This window comes from Chiloscyllium plagiosum, unplaced genomic scaffold (assembly GCF_037043375.1).
Source record: "Chiloscyllium plagiosum isolate Xiang-an unplaced genomic scaffold, Cpla_swu_hap1 HiC_scaffold_26, whole genome shotgun sequence".
Lineage (NCBI taxonomy): Eukaryota > Metazoa > Chordata > Chondrichthyes > Orectolobiformes > Hemiscylliidae > Chiloscyllium > Chiloscyllium plagiosum.
Genome location: NW_028270164.1, coordinates 38106425 through 38121252, shown reverse-complemented (window position 1 = coordinate 38121252; position 14828 = coordinate 38106425). Strand labels below are relative to the sequence as shown.

Here is a 14828-nt window from a genome sequence, read left to right as displayed (position 1 = left end):
CATCCACTTTACTAACACCTTCCACCCCGACCTCAAATTTACCTGGACCGTCTCAGACTCCTCCCTCCCCTTCCTAGACCTCTCCATTTCTACCTTGGGCGACCGATTCAACACAGACATTTACTACAAACCGACCGACTCCCACAGCTACCTAGACTACACCTCCTCCCACCCTGCCCCCTGTAAAAACACCATCCCATATTCCCAATTTCTTCGTCTCCGCCGCATCTGCTCCCAGGAGGACCAATTCCAATACCGAACAGCCCAAATGGCCTCCTTCTTCAAAGACCGCAATTTCCCCTCCGACGTGGTCGACGATGAACTCCACCGCATCTCCTCCACTTCCCTCACCTCCGCCCTTGAACCCGGCCCCTCCAATCGCCACCAGGACAGAACCCCACTGGTCCTCACCCACCACCCCACCAACCTCCGGATACATCGTATCATCCTTCGTCATTTCCGCCACCTCCAAACAGACCCCACCACCAAGGATATATTTCCCTCCCCTCCCCTATCAGCGTTTCGGAGAGACCAATCCCTCCGTGACTCCCACATCAGGTCCACACCCCCCACCAACCCAACCTCCACTCCTGGCACCTTCCCCTGCAACCACAAGAAATGCAAAACTTGCGCCCAAACCTCCCCTCTCACCTCCCTCCAAGGCCCCAATGGATCCTTCCATATTCATCACAAATTCACCTGCAACTCCACACACATCATTTACTGCATCCACTGCACCTGATGTGGTCTCCTCTACATTGGGGAGACAGGCCGCCTACTTGCGGAACGTTTCAGGGAACACCTCTGGGACATCCGCACCAACCAACCCAACCGCCTCGTGGCTGAACACTTTAACTCCTGCTCCCAATCCGCCAAGGACATGCAGGTCCTTGGCCTCCTCCATCACCAGTCCCTGGCCACACGACGTCTGGAGGAAGAGTGCCTCATCTTCCACCTAGGAACCCTCCAACCACATGGGATGAATGTAGATTTCTCCAGCTTCCTCATTTCCCCTCCCCCCACCTTATCTCAGTCCCAACCCCCGGATTCAGCACTGCCCTCTTGACCTGCAACCTTCTTCCCGACCTCTCCGCCCCCACCTCCTCTCCGGCCTATCACTCTCACCCTCACCTCCATCCACCTATCGTATTCCCAGTGCCCCTCCCCCAATTTCCCCCTCCCACCACCTTTTATCTCAGCCCGCTTGGCACACCAGCCTCATTCCTGAAGAAGGGCTTATGCCCGAAACGTAGATTCTCCTGCTCCTCGGATGCTGTCTGGCCTGCTGCGCTTTTCCAGCACCACTCTTTTCAAGTCTGGTCTCCAGCATCTGCAGTCCTCACTTTCTCCTTATAGGTAGGGTAGGCAGGAAGGGCCTTGCCCCCTGGTAGAGGGAGCGATGACCAAGGTTCATAGATTTAAAGGTGAGGGCACGAGATTTAAAGGGGATGTGAGGAAACAATTTCTCACCCACAGGGTGATAGGACTCTAGAATTGACAGCCTGAAAAACGTAATAGAGACAGAAACCCTCATAATATTTGAGAAGTTAGGTGGGTTAGCCATGGTAAAAATCCCATGTAGAGTTATGGGGATTGGGAGGTGTTGGGTCTGGGTGGACTGCTCTTTGGAGGGTTAGTGCAGACTCAATGGGCTGAATAGCCTCTCTCTCTGCACAGTAGGGATTCTGTGATTCTAGTTGGGCACTTGTGATGCCAATGTCAGCAAGGCTGTGGATTCAAGTGCTGGAAAATGAATTTGAACAGGTGATTTTTTTTTGACTGGTGCACATTTGCTGAACTGAAGGGCCATTTTTTGTCCTGTATATCTCTAATGCTCTATTTCAAATAAATTGCGCTTTAGCATATTTGTGATTAAGCTCTATTGATTTTTCAAACAGGTCAAATCTTCTGCTTGCAAATCTCCTCAACGTTAATTTACTTTGTCTGGTATTTCAACTACAAAACTTTCTGATTTTACACCATTCTTGCACTCAGTGTAAGTGTATAGGTGAAAAAATCAAACAGAACAGCTACTATCACCAAGTGTAATTGAGGAGTCGGTGAGCTGAAGAGGGCACCGACTTCATTTACCAATTACAGGCTTCTGACAAACTGGTTTTAATCCATCCTTTCCAAGTTGATATCACTCCCATGGTCTTCATTTTCTGGAGCCCTTTAAAAAAAAGCTTCTTAAACAAAATGCTGACATCCAACTTTAAACTTTCACTCTGATCAACATCAAACAAGATTAGCTTTTCCTTTGGACCTTCTATTCTCTGCCATCATAACAGCAGACTAGCTATAGCTGCAGCACTATGTCAAAACCAGGAAATCAGTCAGCGTTGCAGCGACCAGGTACATGCACAGGCCACATGAGGCAAACAAGGGCAATATTTCTGCAAGAATACAATTTGGACCATGTGGCCAACTTCATTGCAAAAGGTTTGCAGAGCTATTTACATAGCACAGCTGTTCTGTTTGTTTCAGTGTGTGGCAAAAGTCATTATCCTTTATGGAAAGAAGTATATACGTCAGGATGAGGTTGTAAGAGCAGAGGCTGCTTTAGGTTTGTGGACTGAGCACGTTGGAAAGGGAATTGTAGTGACAAACTGATCTTGCCTGGAATATCTTCATTTCACCTTACACTGTCGATACATCCCCGTTTAAAAAATGTTGGTGTTCAGTGCCTATGTAAACACCCTACTGACAATATGACCGCTGTTGGAATTCAGCTTTGTGGTTCAAAAGATAGAAGCCTGAGGCTTTGATTTCGTAGAGCTTGGAAGACGACATGGAGGTCTTGATCAGAGAGGTTACTTTTGCTGTTCTGGCACAGCTGGCACCTAATTGGGTATGGTAGCACACCAATGGAGTGATGATGTGGATGAGAGATTCTCTTAGAACTGACCTAGTTCTGAGGAAGGGTCATTATACTGAAGAGTTAACTCTAATTTTTCTCCACAGATGTTGCCAGACCTGCTGAGCATTTTCAGCAATTTCTGTTTTAGTGAGTTTTGAGAAGATTTGTAGCTCAGGTTGAAGTTCAGGATGGAGGTTTGCTCACTGAGCTGGAAGGTTCCTTTTCAGACTTTTCGTCACCATACTAGTTAACATTATCAGTGAGCCTTCTGATGAAGCAATGGTGGCCTGGCCCTCTTTCTATTTATGTGTTTAGGTTTCCTTGGGTTGGTGATGTCACTTCTGATAGATCTATCAACAAACAGATCGACTTGGATCCCATTTACCACCTCTGAGAAAAAAAACAGGAAATGACATCACCACAGGAAATGATGTCACCACCAGGAATGACATCACCAACCCAAGGAAACCTAAACACATAAACAAGAAAGAGGGCCATGCCACCAGTGCTTCAGCCAGAGGCTCACTGATGATGTCATCGAGTATGGTGATGAAACATCTGAAAACAAACCTTCCACCTCAGCAAGCAAACCTACATCCAATTTCTGTTTTTGTTTCTGATTTCCAGCATTCACAGTTCTTTCTGTTTTTAAACCAGCCCCCCTGGGGTTGTTGGTTTGCTTGCCCAACTGTTGGGTTGCCATGCAAACGTTTTGTCATCATGCTAGGGAACATCAGTGCGACGTCCATGAAGCATTGTTGTTTTACTCTGCTTGAGATTCATATGATCTGGTCAGTTAAGGTGGATGGTGTCACTTCTGGTTTTGGCTCTGCAGTGGTGTGTATTTGGAGTCATTTTCTACATGCTTGTTGATGGCATTCTGGGTTGAAAACCAGGCCTGTTGGAATTCCTGTGCATGTCCCTGGTTAGCTTGTCATAGGACGGTTACATTTTCCCAGTCAAGTTGATGGCCCTCCTTGTCTACATGTACTGAGATGAGGGAGAGTTGGTCATGCTGTTTGCTGCTAGTTCATAGAATCCCTACAGTGTGGAAACAGGCCCTTCAGCCAACAAGTTCATACTGACCCTCTGAGGAGTATCCCAGCCAAAGCCACTCCCTTCCCCTATTACTCTACATTTTACCCCTGACTAATGTACCTAACCTTCACATCCCTGGACACTATATGCAATTTAGAATGGTCAATTCACCTAACCTGCACATCATTGGACTGTGGGAGGAAACCGGTAGGTGTTTGTGTATCCAGTTTCCTAGTTTTCTGCCAATCTGTCTGATGTAGTGTTTATGGCAGTTGTTACACAGAATTTTGCATATTACATTGGTCCTCTGATGTTACCTAGCATGGTGATGAAACGTGTGCATGACAATCCATCAGCTCAGCCAACAAACCAACAACCAGATCCACATCCCAACTAGAAATCTTCACAAAAACCTTAAAAATTAACAGCCCTTTCCGGAGGTATCTTAGTTTCACTTTGGACTTAAAGGGACATCTCAGAAAAGAAAAACAGTGCTTTTATCCCCAAAATGCAACAGTTGTCACGAAAGTTATTTTGCCCAACCCATCCCAGATAAAGAAAAACAGCATTATTAGCAATAGATTTGTTGCACATTTAACAGTTCAAAGTGTTTACACAATCTCTGTTTAGATTACTTACAGTGTGGAAACAGACCCTTCGGCCCAACACGTCCATACCGACACGCAACCCACCCAGACCCATTCCCCTACACCTAACACTACGGGCAACTTAGCATGGCCAATTCACCTAACCTGCACATTTTTGGACTGTGGGAGGAAACCAGAGCACCTGGAGGAAACCCACACAGACACAGGGAGAATGTGCAAATGCCACACAGTTAGTCGCTTGAGGCAGGAATTGAACCCGGGTCTCTGGCGCTGTGAGGCAGCAGTGCTAACCACTGTGCCACCATGCCACTGTTTATCAAGCTCCTGGAAAATAAAAGATTGAGTTGCTCAGATTCGACTGAAGTAGTATGATTTAAAAAAAGAATTCTTAGCCAATTTCGGAAATATCATAATGGTTGTAATTTTATTATTTTTGAATCAATAATGTTATAACATACATCTGGAGCAGATGAGACTTGAATGCAGGATTCTTGGGCTCAAAGGGAGGACACTACCACTACATCACAAGAGCCCGCATGATGATAATTTTGACTTTGGAGTATATTGTATAGAGATGATATCAATTTAGCTACTCATTCTAATATTATATTGAGTAATGAACCAGAGAATAGCTGTCACCTGTTTTGTTAAGTTGAAACTTAATGTACCTTCTGTCTGCAATATACAGGGTCAAGTGTATTAATTTATGCACATTCATCACAGCAATGTCTCGACTAACCTATACCAATTTGCGTGGTTTAAATTTAAACAAAGCTAAGAACTGTCATTCATCATCCAATTCTCCATGACAACATCTCTACCGCACTGCCTGCCAACCAATCAGCACTCTCTTCCTATATAGCAAAAAGTATTCTGTCTATTTACATTGGTTTCCTTACGTATGGCCTGATGAGTGTAGGATGAAAAGCTTCAATAAAATATGTCTTTTCTCATCACTACTCAAGTTCTGAATGAAAATAAATTATTTATATAAATTTTAAAAACTTGTTTTGCCTATTTCATTCTTAATAAATTGAACTATTTACATTCAAATTCTTGAATCATGTTGCAGCTTTGGCAATTTGCTTATATTGCAATTTTGTAAAGCATTTACATTTTCACCAAAGCTAGAAATGACACAACCTACCAATCAAGCTGGTTAATAAATAATAAAATATGTTTAAATGCCTATTTCTAGCTCTTGCAAAAGATTCATTCAAGTGCCAGCTACTCTTCATTCCTTAATCCAAGTGGGCATTCTACATGCAGAAACATTAGCTCACGGCTGAGCCTGATCTTGCCCCCATTTGATGACCATCCTTCTACTTTATCACAGTATTGGGAGGGCTTTGATTAATGGGAACCCATGGAGTGTTTCCATTTAGACTCTTTTAGTGTCCTTGACAACATTGTCTGTTTTGTATATGCTCTATTTTGACTGAGGTTATCTTTCCGAGTATATCAGTTCCTGACTGAGGTAGAATTAACTAGCTCAGCACAGATACAGAATCCTCTAACCTGAATGAAAAAATTAGAAGACCTCGTACATATAGAGGACTTTTGTATATTGTCAGAATGTTCTCAAAATACTTTGTATCCAATGTATTACTTTTGAGTTTAATACTCTTGTTTTGTTTAGGTAAGTGCAGCAAATTTGCACAGAGGAAGGTTCACAATACCCAGATGATGACAAAACTGGTGTATATTACATATTACAACAATAACTGTATATAGGTAGCTGTTCATGTAATGAAAAATTGTAAGATACCTCATTGTGACATTATAAAGCAAAGTTTGACACCAAGCCACTTAAGGAGATATTGAGCAGATAAGGTAGGGTTGAAGGAACATCTTAAGTAGAAAATAAAAATAAATAGTTTTAGGGAAGAGGCTTCAGAAAGTAGGGCCTTGGTACCTGTAGGCTTGGCCACCAAATATGGAGCAATTATAATTGCAGGTGCTACAGGCTCAAAATGAGAGAAAATCAGTTGTTATCTTGGAGGGTTTTAGGGTTGAAGAAGGGTATAGAGATTGGCCATAACAAGACCATGAAGAGATTTAAAGATAAAGATAACAATTTTAAAAGTGAGGCATTGCAAAACTGGGAAACAGTCTAGGCCAGCTCATTCATGAGGGTGATAAGAAAAGAGACCCTGGCAAAGTTAAGATATGGTCAACATTTAAGATGCTATAATAGGAGGCAGAGTGTGAGGAGATGGCTATGGGTTCATTAGAATAGTCCCATATCTAGAAGTTCAGAGTCATAGATAAGGGCTTCACTGGATGAGCTGAAGCAGGAGCAGAGTCAGATGATGTTATAGAAATGGAAACATCCGTCTGCAGAGCACAATATGGATGTATGATCGGCGGATCATTTCAGGATAATATATGACACCAAAGATGTGATCAATCTTGTGCATCTTCAGAAGGTTCTAGGGAAAGTGATAGAGTTGCTAAGTAGGGAATGGAGCCTGTGGTGTGTATCAAAGGCAATAAACTTTACTCCCGTAAATGTTTAATTGAAGGAAATAGCACTGAAAGTCAAATATATAGTCTGACAGTTTAGGAACGGGAGGGTTGAAAACGTAGCTGGATATCATGTAAACATTGACCCCTTCTTATGGAATGATGCCATCGTTGAAGGGACATTCAAATGGAGAAAATAGAGGACCTTATATGTACAGAGGACCTTTGCATATTGTCAGAATGTTCTTAAAGTACGTTATATCCAATCAATTGCTTTTGAGTTTAATACACTTCTTTTGTTTGGATAAATGCAGCAAATTTCACTAAGGAAGGTTCACAAACAACACCCAGATGATGATAATCACTCCATCTTTGGTGATCTTTGAATAAGGAAAGTGATTCCTGACACCAAATGAAGTTACTAGTAACATCAAATGATACCACAGAATCATTGATGTTTAGTTGAGTAGGTAGGCAGGGACTTAACTCAATGTCTCTCCCTAAATACAGCATTATTGACAATGATTCACACCCTTATGAATGAAGTGTTAGCCTACCTGAAATATTTATGATCTAGCGTAGACTAGAACCTAGAATCTTCTTAGTTAGTCAAAGGATTGTTATTACTGCAATAGTTGACACTCATTATACCAGGAGAAAGTGAGGACTGCAGATGCTGGAGATCAGAGTCGAGAGTGTGGTGCTGGAAAAGCACAGCAGGTCAGGCAGCAGCCGAGGAGCAGAAGAATCAATGTTTAGGGCAAAAGCCCTTCAGCAGGAATGAAACTCATTATACATTCATAATGTAAAGCTCTTGGTTGTTTATATGTATATTCAGATTTATCCAACGAATCATTTATTCGCACTGAATACTTGTTACAAATGTAAACTGTGCTATCAAAGATGTCTAGTCTCTGCATATGAATTAATATCCTTAAATGTGGAAGATTTATGTTTGTTAATCTAGATTTAATATAAAGAAATATGATACTTTAAAATTTAATAGCTATCAGCAAACAATGGGCAGAATTTAAAAGCAGCAGCCGTAAGGCAAATGAAAACGGAATATTTGGTAAAGCACAAGTCCCAACCTCATTTACGATATAGTATTTGATTAATGGGAACCCATGGGTTACTTCTATTAACAGGCTTGTGGAGGTATAGCTTGATCTTGCCTAATTTTTAAATACATTTTGTTTCATAGATAGGCAAGATATGGGATTATGCTGATGCAGACATTACACATCTTAACACTATGGTACAAGACTTGAAAGTACAGGTGCATTTTGACACCACTGCAGTACCAAGCCTTCGAGTTTCTTTCCCCATATTTTTATACCAGTTACTTATATCTCCCACACTGTCCACCCGTGGTTGCCTGCTACTTCTTGTACAGAATGTGATAGAATATTTCACAGTACAACTGCTGTGTCCTTGAGTGCAATAATAAAACTGATCCAGGAGAAGAAATGTGGACTCATTTCTATCCTTGTGAGTAAACCTGATTATGCCTACCTAATATTAACCAGCCAATATGGTCAAATCCGTGCACACATATTTAACTAATTTTAAAGACCATTATCAGGTCCATTAGAGAAATACATGATTACAAAATAAGAAAATGTAGCACAGAAATATTCATTGAACACCACTTTTCTGAACTGCCCAGCTATTAAAACATTTTGAAATTATTTATTCCGACACTGAATACATAGATCTAATTAATAAAGTTGGCTGCGAAGTGAAAATAAAAGGCAATTTTTAGCAAAATAGGAAATTATATAAAAAGCCTTTCTCACTCACCAGATATAGACAGATTCTGGTATCCGCCTCTAAAAGTTTGATAATCAACCTTTTTGCTTATCAGTTGCTACCTGCAGTCCCTTTCCTGTGTGCAATCCGGTTGTCTATCAAGCACTACCCGCAATAATACACATGCAGCTCTCTGCCTTCCTGCTTGCGATGCTGCTCACACAGCTCTGCATGCAGAGATGACAGGCGTGGACGCACATTCAAGGGCATTCCCCAGGAATCAATATGCAAATCCTTCCCAAGAGATTGGCTCAGACCTGCGTATGAACTTCAGGCACAAATCAAATATGATATTGAAGCAGAAGATTCTAACTCCAGCTGTTTTGTGAAATACAAAGAAGTTTTAATAAGCCTTAAAGTAAACGACCAGAGGAGCTAGATCAGTGCTGAAATCAATAACACTGAAAAGCATAAAAACGTTCACAACCCTTAAGTAGCTGCTTTATAAATTAGGCATGGTCCTTTTTTCAGGCTAACTATTTGAATACTGAGACACCGGGGACCTTGCTCAAAGCGTGGTTTGGGTGCATCGTGGGATCAATAATTGCCGAAAGACAACATCAGATTCAGATCCTGACTATCTTTTGGGATTCACCCAGCTGTATTTGATGGTAAGCAGGGAAACACTTATGCGGATATTTCTATATTATGATAGATAATTAATTCTGGCTTTATTAGCCAGGGCACATATTTCCTGATCTGTTAACACCTTGGTAGCGTGAAAAAGGTGGTGCATACTTGGAGTGTTTCTTCAGCAAAACAGAAAAGGTGGGAAACTTTGGACCATGGACCTTGTAGGTTCCAGCTATGGCCAGAATGAGAAGTTGCTATTTGTAGTACTCCTTCTTTCAGAGAGTTTTTTCAGTGCTTGACAGATGACCTCCAAGTTCTTGGAAGGCACTTTACCTGTCTAGCATTGCATTGATCCTCAGTTGCTCTTCCCAATTTCATTCTTCACGCCTGCTGAGGGCAATTATTGCAACTCCACCCTGCACCTCTGGTGAAGAACTTGGGAAACATCAACACCTACAGCACTGGCAATATCTGCAGCAGCAGGAAGAAAATTAGCACAAACACCTTCTCTCCTCAGATACACGATGCTCCAATTGCCAGAGGGAATAGATAGAGATCAGGCTGGAAGAAGATGAGACACCAGCACAAGGTCTACGGAGAGACAATCATCTCTGAGTAGCAGTGCCTCAGTAAGGCTCACACTTTCATGGCAGAAGTCAGATAGTGGGCATTACATGAGGATTCATTTGTGCTCTTTAAATATACATGGACTGAAACAAATTCAGAGGGTACTCAGTGAGTGCATATCTCCATCATGCATGTTAATGCAACATTACTACATTTACACAGATTTCTCTTGGGGTTTGGTTTTGCCTGGTTGATGCTTTGTAGCTGAAAACTGAAAAAAACAAAACACATTTTTATGAAGAGCTTTCATATCACTGGGGAATTTCAGCCTAATCCACATCAGGCAACCTGCTCTGAAAAGTCTGCTCACATTTTGACTGCTGTGACAAATTAAACCCGAGTAGCTGAAACAAGCCGGGGCATTCTAAAACAATCAATGACATTCAAAATAAAACAACCCATAAAATACCACACAAAATCAATTATAATTATGAATGTTAACATAGTCTTTAAAAAATCCAGAATTTAATCTGGATCTGCATCTTTGTCAAAAAAACTATTCCCTGGCTGTACCAGATCCTTATACCAGATTCTGATGAAATCCTTTAACTTGTTTGTCATATGGCATTTTTGTGAAGTCAGACTAGCTAACAGCAGTGAAAAGAGAATCACTTTTCCATTTTCAGTAACTGAAAAAGTTATGGTTATTGAGTTAGGAGGTAAATGCTTATAATCCTTACACTTAAATAGATGATTATAAAAGTGTGTAAAAACTGGGTCTAGTTCTATCCTTCAAAAATTTACCTTCTGGACTACAACAAATTAACAGTGAAAAAATCTGAAAAATGCTGTTCAGGATAATGCTGAGAAGTTAGCATGTGGTGCTTGGTACCTGTAATTGTTATGCCACACATAGTTCCTGTCTTTGTTAGTCTCTAAGCTCCTGGTGAGGTTTCTTCGTGTTGAAGGGACTATATTGTTCCTGGTTAATATTTTGGCTCATCCACTATTGTATTCTTAGTTGGAGAAGTTGTCTTGTTCCTCCTGTCACCTAAAGAGTTCATCTTTTTTCCAGTCTGCCATATTTTATAGCAGGGTGCCCAGGTGAGAAAGATATTCCTAAGTCTTTTCTTCATTCCATTGTTACTGCAGTCTCAAAATTTAAGCACTTGTGACTCTTTCCTGTGGTCGCCCTAACTAGAAACCCTTAATTTACAGGTCCTGTACATCAACCCCGAATTGGTCAAAGAGCCAAGATGCCAGATAATTGTGCCTTTGCTTAGCTGAAGATTAATGGCAAAACCCATTGTGAATTTCATAGGGCTCCTAACATGAAAATGGCTCAACAGTTTTGATTGCAATTGCAATGTATTAAAAATTTTGTAGACATAGTCAGAGTGATAGGAAAGATTTACCTGGGAGCAGAATGTAAGAACAGCACCAAATAATGTTGATGTATCAGGTCTAATAGCAGCATTTCATTAGATATAGCTTCAAAAAAGATTTCAATTTTGTGTTTTTATCATCTTCTTAAAACTGAAGTTGAGTATATCCCTTTTCTCTCTCTCAATGTCCTGTGTGATATTCTTCAAGTTGGTACTGTCCTTGCACCTACTGAAAATGTAAAAGCTCGCCTGCAAAGATTCACTGCAGAAAGATGCTGAGTGATGTAATACTGAGCCAGACAGAAGGCAGCAAGTTCAATGCACAGTTAATTATTCACAACCAAAGCAATGGTGTAGTCATAATCAAATAGCAGGCTCCCAAACACACCAGGCATATAAGGGAGGAATTGCCACCTGGTTTTAAAAATTCAGTTTTCTCTTATCGCACTTCTAGATAGATGCAATTTTTAGTATGTTGCTTCTTACATGAGACTCCGCACATCGATCAGTATGGTTAATTCTCCCAATCAGTAACTTTGATGATATATGATGTTCCTGTTTACAAGCTGATAAACTAACCAATTCCCACAACAGACCATTACAATGGCATTGTACTTTTGGAATCAAAGCAGCAATACTTTCATAGATTTCAAAATATTAGATACTAGAATTGAAACACCAAATAGAAGTAGATAACACTTTGAACTTTAGAATAGTACTGCTAAGTTCCATAAGGTGCTTTAATGTTGTTACAATCATTCTGCTACATCCTTCAAAGGGTTAAAACTGCTGGCATGACTTTAACTGTATAATTTCTTAGGTCAGTGGTATTTGCATTATCTCCACTTACAGAGCAACAAAGGCATATTTCAATTAGATCAATAACTATATAAATAGTACAGTCAAATCACCCTCAAAAACTATAAGTAATTAATAACAAATTATTTTCAGCATTACTTAGTCTTATTCAAGAATAATTTGAGGATGTACATCATGTAAAATATGCTTTTGCAAATTTGTGAAAGAATATTAGAACCATTTAAAACAAAATCATGTTGTTAACATCAAAATAAAGACTTGAGTAACAGTTTGCAGTAGTTTCTCATATTTTGTGTTTTGAATCATTTTAGTAGGATACACAACTGATTTCTTACCAAACATCTGCTATCTTTCAACATTTGTATTTTGCTGACCTTCTACTGGAATTCCATATTATCCCTGTTTTTACATATTGAATACACTGAGTTGATAACCAACCTTGGGGATTCATGTGTTGTAATCTATTTGCCTTATTTCAGCATAAGAAAAGTTTGAATTTGTAAAAAATATATCCCTAGAGCACTTCGCTATAGGAGTAGGAATGTTATGTTGCAGTTGTACTGGTCATTGGTTAGGCCACTTTTGGAATACTGCATTTAATTCTGGTCTCCCTGCTACAGGAAAAATGTTGTGAAACTTGAAAGGGTTCAGAAAAGATTTACAAGGATGTTGCCAGGGTTGGAGAGTTTGAGCTTAATGGAGAGGCTGAGTTGGCTGAGGCTACTTTCCCTGGAGCATTGGAGTCTGAGGGGTGACCTTATAGAAGTTTATAAAATCATGAGGGGCATGGATAAGATGAATAGACAAGGTCTCTTCCCCAGGATGGGGAGTCTAAAACTAGAGGGCATACAGTTAAGGTGAGAGAGGAAAGATATAAAAGAGGGACGTAAGGGGCAACTTTTTCATGCAGAATATGGAATCAGCTGCTGGAGGAAGTAATGGAGGCATCATATTTGCAACATTTAAAAGGGATCCAAAGGGTATATGAATAGGAAGGATTTGAAGGAATATGGGCCAAATTCTGGCAAACAGGACTAGGTTAATTTAGGAAATCTGATTGGCATGGACGAGTTGGACCGATAGGTCTGTTTCCATGCTATATATCTCTAAGTCTAAGTACTATTACAAGAGTGTCATGGTTAGGCAGAGAACCTTAGTTGTCACAAGACCTTAAAAGGCAATGAGCTATTAACCAGATAATGGGGGTAAAATTAATCTTCACCAACTTTGCAAAGCAAACTCATGGTAAATCAAAAGACCCATTGCACTGCACCTCGCTTCCCTTTCCACTGACTTTAAAGAAAAGAAAATGGGACATGACATGAAATTGTCAGTTTGTTTTGTGCTCATTTCATATTTCTGAAGAAGACCAATTTCATGCCCAATTTCCTTCTGTAAAAAAGAGAAGGAAGGACCATGAGTGTAATCTACATGAGTGTAATCTCTCCCAATATTCTATCACCGTGACTTAACTGTATGAGGCCTCAGCAAGGAACAGAATATTGAAGCAAATCTTTATTAGAATCATAGAGTTATAGAGACATTCAGCAAGGACACCGACCTTTCTGTCCAATTTGTCTATGCTGACAATTAAAGATTAAAATATTTTTATTTCTGAAGGAAATAGTTTCAAAGTCCCATAATTATAAATGAACACAAGACCCAAAGAAATTCAATATGTTTTCTCAGATATAATCAATTGAAAAAAGCATAATGGTTGTTATATTAGATTTTAATGTAGAAAAGTATTCAATTGTTCAAATAAAATTGGTGATTTGGTGCATAATTCTGGCCTTCTGGCTTAGGTAGCAACAAATGAATCATCAAGACAATTCCGTTTGCACAATCAATAATAAATATAAATCCTGCAAGTTGTGTTGTGACAGAAATTGTTCTGTATTTATAATAACCTGAAAGGTTATCCTTAGCATTTTTAAAAATAAAGCAGAAGATACAGGCTGCTAATCCAGCCAGCCCAATTTTGCAACATGAAATATTCCACTGTTTTTTTCTATTACCTTAGTACATGCGGCGAATTTGGAATGGTTTGCTTTATAGGATGCTGGTTCCCCATTGAGAACAGAGAGCAGCATCATTGCTATTCACAAAGCAAGAGATATATACAATGTACCTCTGACATCCGTTGCCATACGAGGTCTGGTATGTTGCATTGTTTGATTCCTTTAAGACTAATGTGAAATTGCATGATCATATCTCAAAGAGAACTTAACTTACGTAGAGCCTGTTTGTGACCTGCATGGTTTATTTATGATTGCTGCTTGGCTGCTTTAAAGCAATATTCATGCTATATTGTTTCAAAGGAACTCAACAGAAACCAAACAGCATGCTGTGAAGACAGCACTGAAAATTGCTTAGATTTTGTGGAAGGTTCTTTTGGCAGCAGGAGCATAATGACATGTTCTGTACTGACAGTAAAATGGTCCTGAAGTGCCTACCTTTTTTTGTCTAGGTTTGCATCACTTTTAAGGCTCCTCTGCAAGGGTTACCTATGCGAATGAACCAATGTAATTCTTCCCTCTCACAATTAGTGAGCTGTCTATCAGTGTTGAAAAAAACATGGGCTTCCCATCAGCTCCAGGAATCGCATGGTTTGGGCATCTTGCTTGCAGCATTGATCACTCCATCTACTGACCTCCTGATAGATATAAAGAACTGCTGGATATGGATATAGACACACAC

General features: G+C 40.2%; 1 protein-coding gene across 5 annotated transcripts in view; it reads right to left on the bottom strand.

Annotated features, from left to right (window-relative positions):
• Nucleotides 1–14828, bottom strand: part of LOC122563239 (synaptotagmin-B) — a 644946-nt gene that overhangs the window by 234100 nt on the left and 396018 nt on the right. The window contains exon 1 of one of the 5 annotated variants that reach the window (XM_043716852.2): nt 8776–8928. The exons of the other annotated variants lie outside the window; for them this stretch is intronic. The gene's annotated coding sequence lies outside the window, so the exon portion shown is untranslated. Of the gene's footprint in view, nt 1–8775; nt 8929–14828 lie in introns of those variants that run through there. 5 annotated transcript variants of the gene reach the window in all.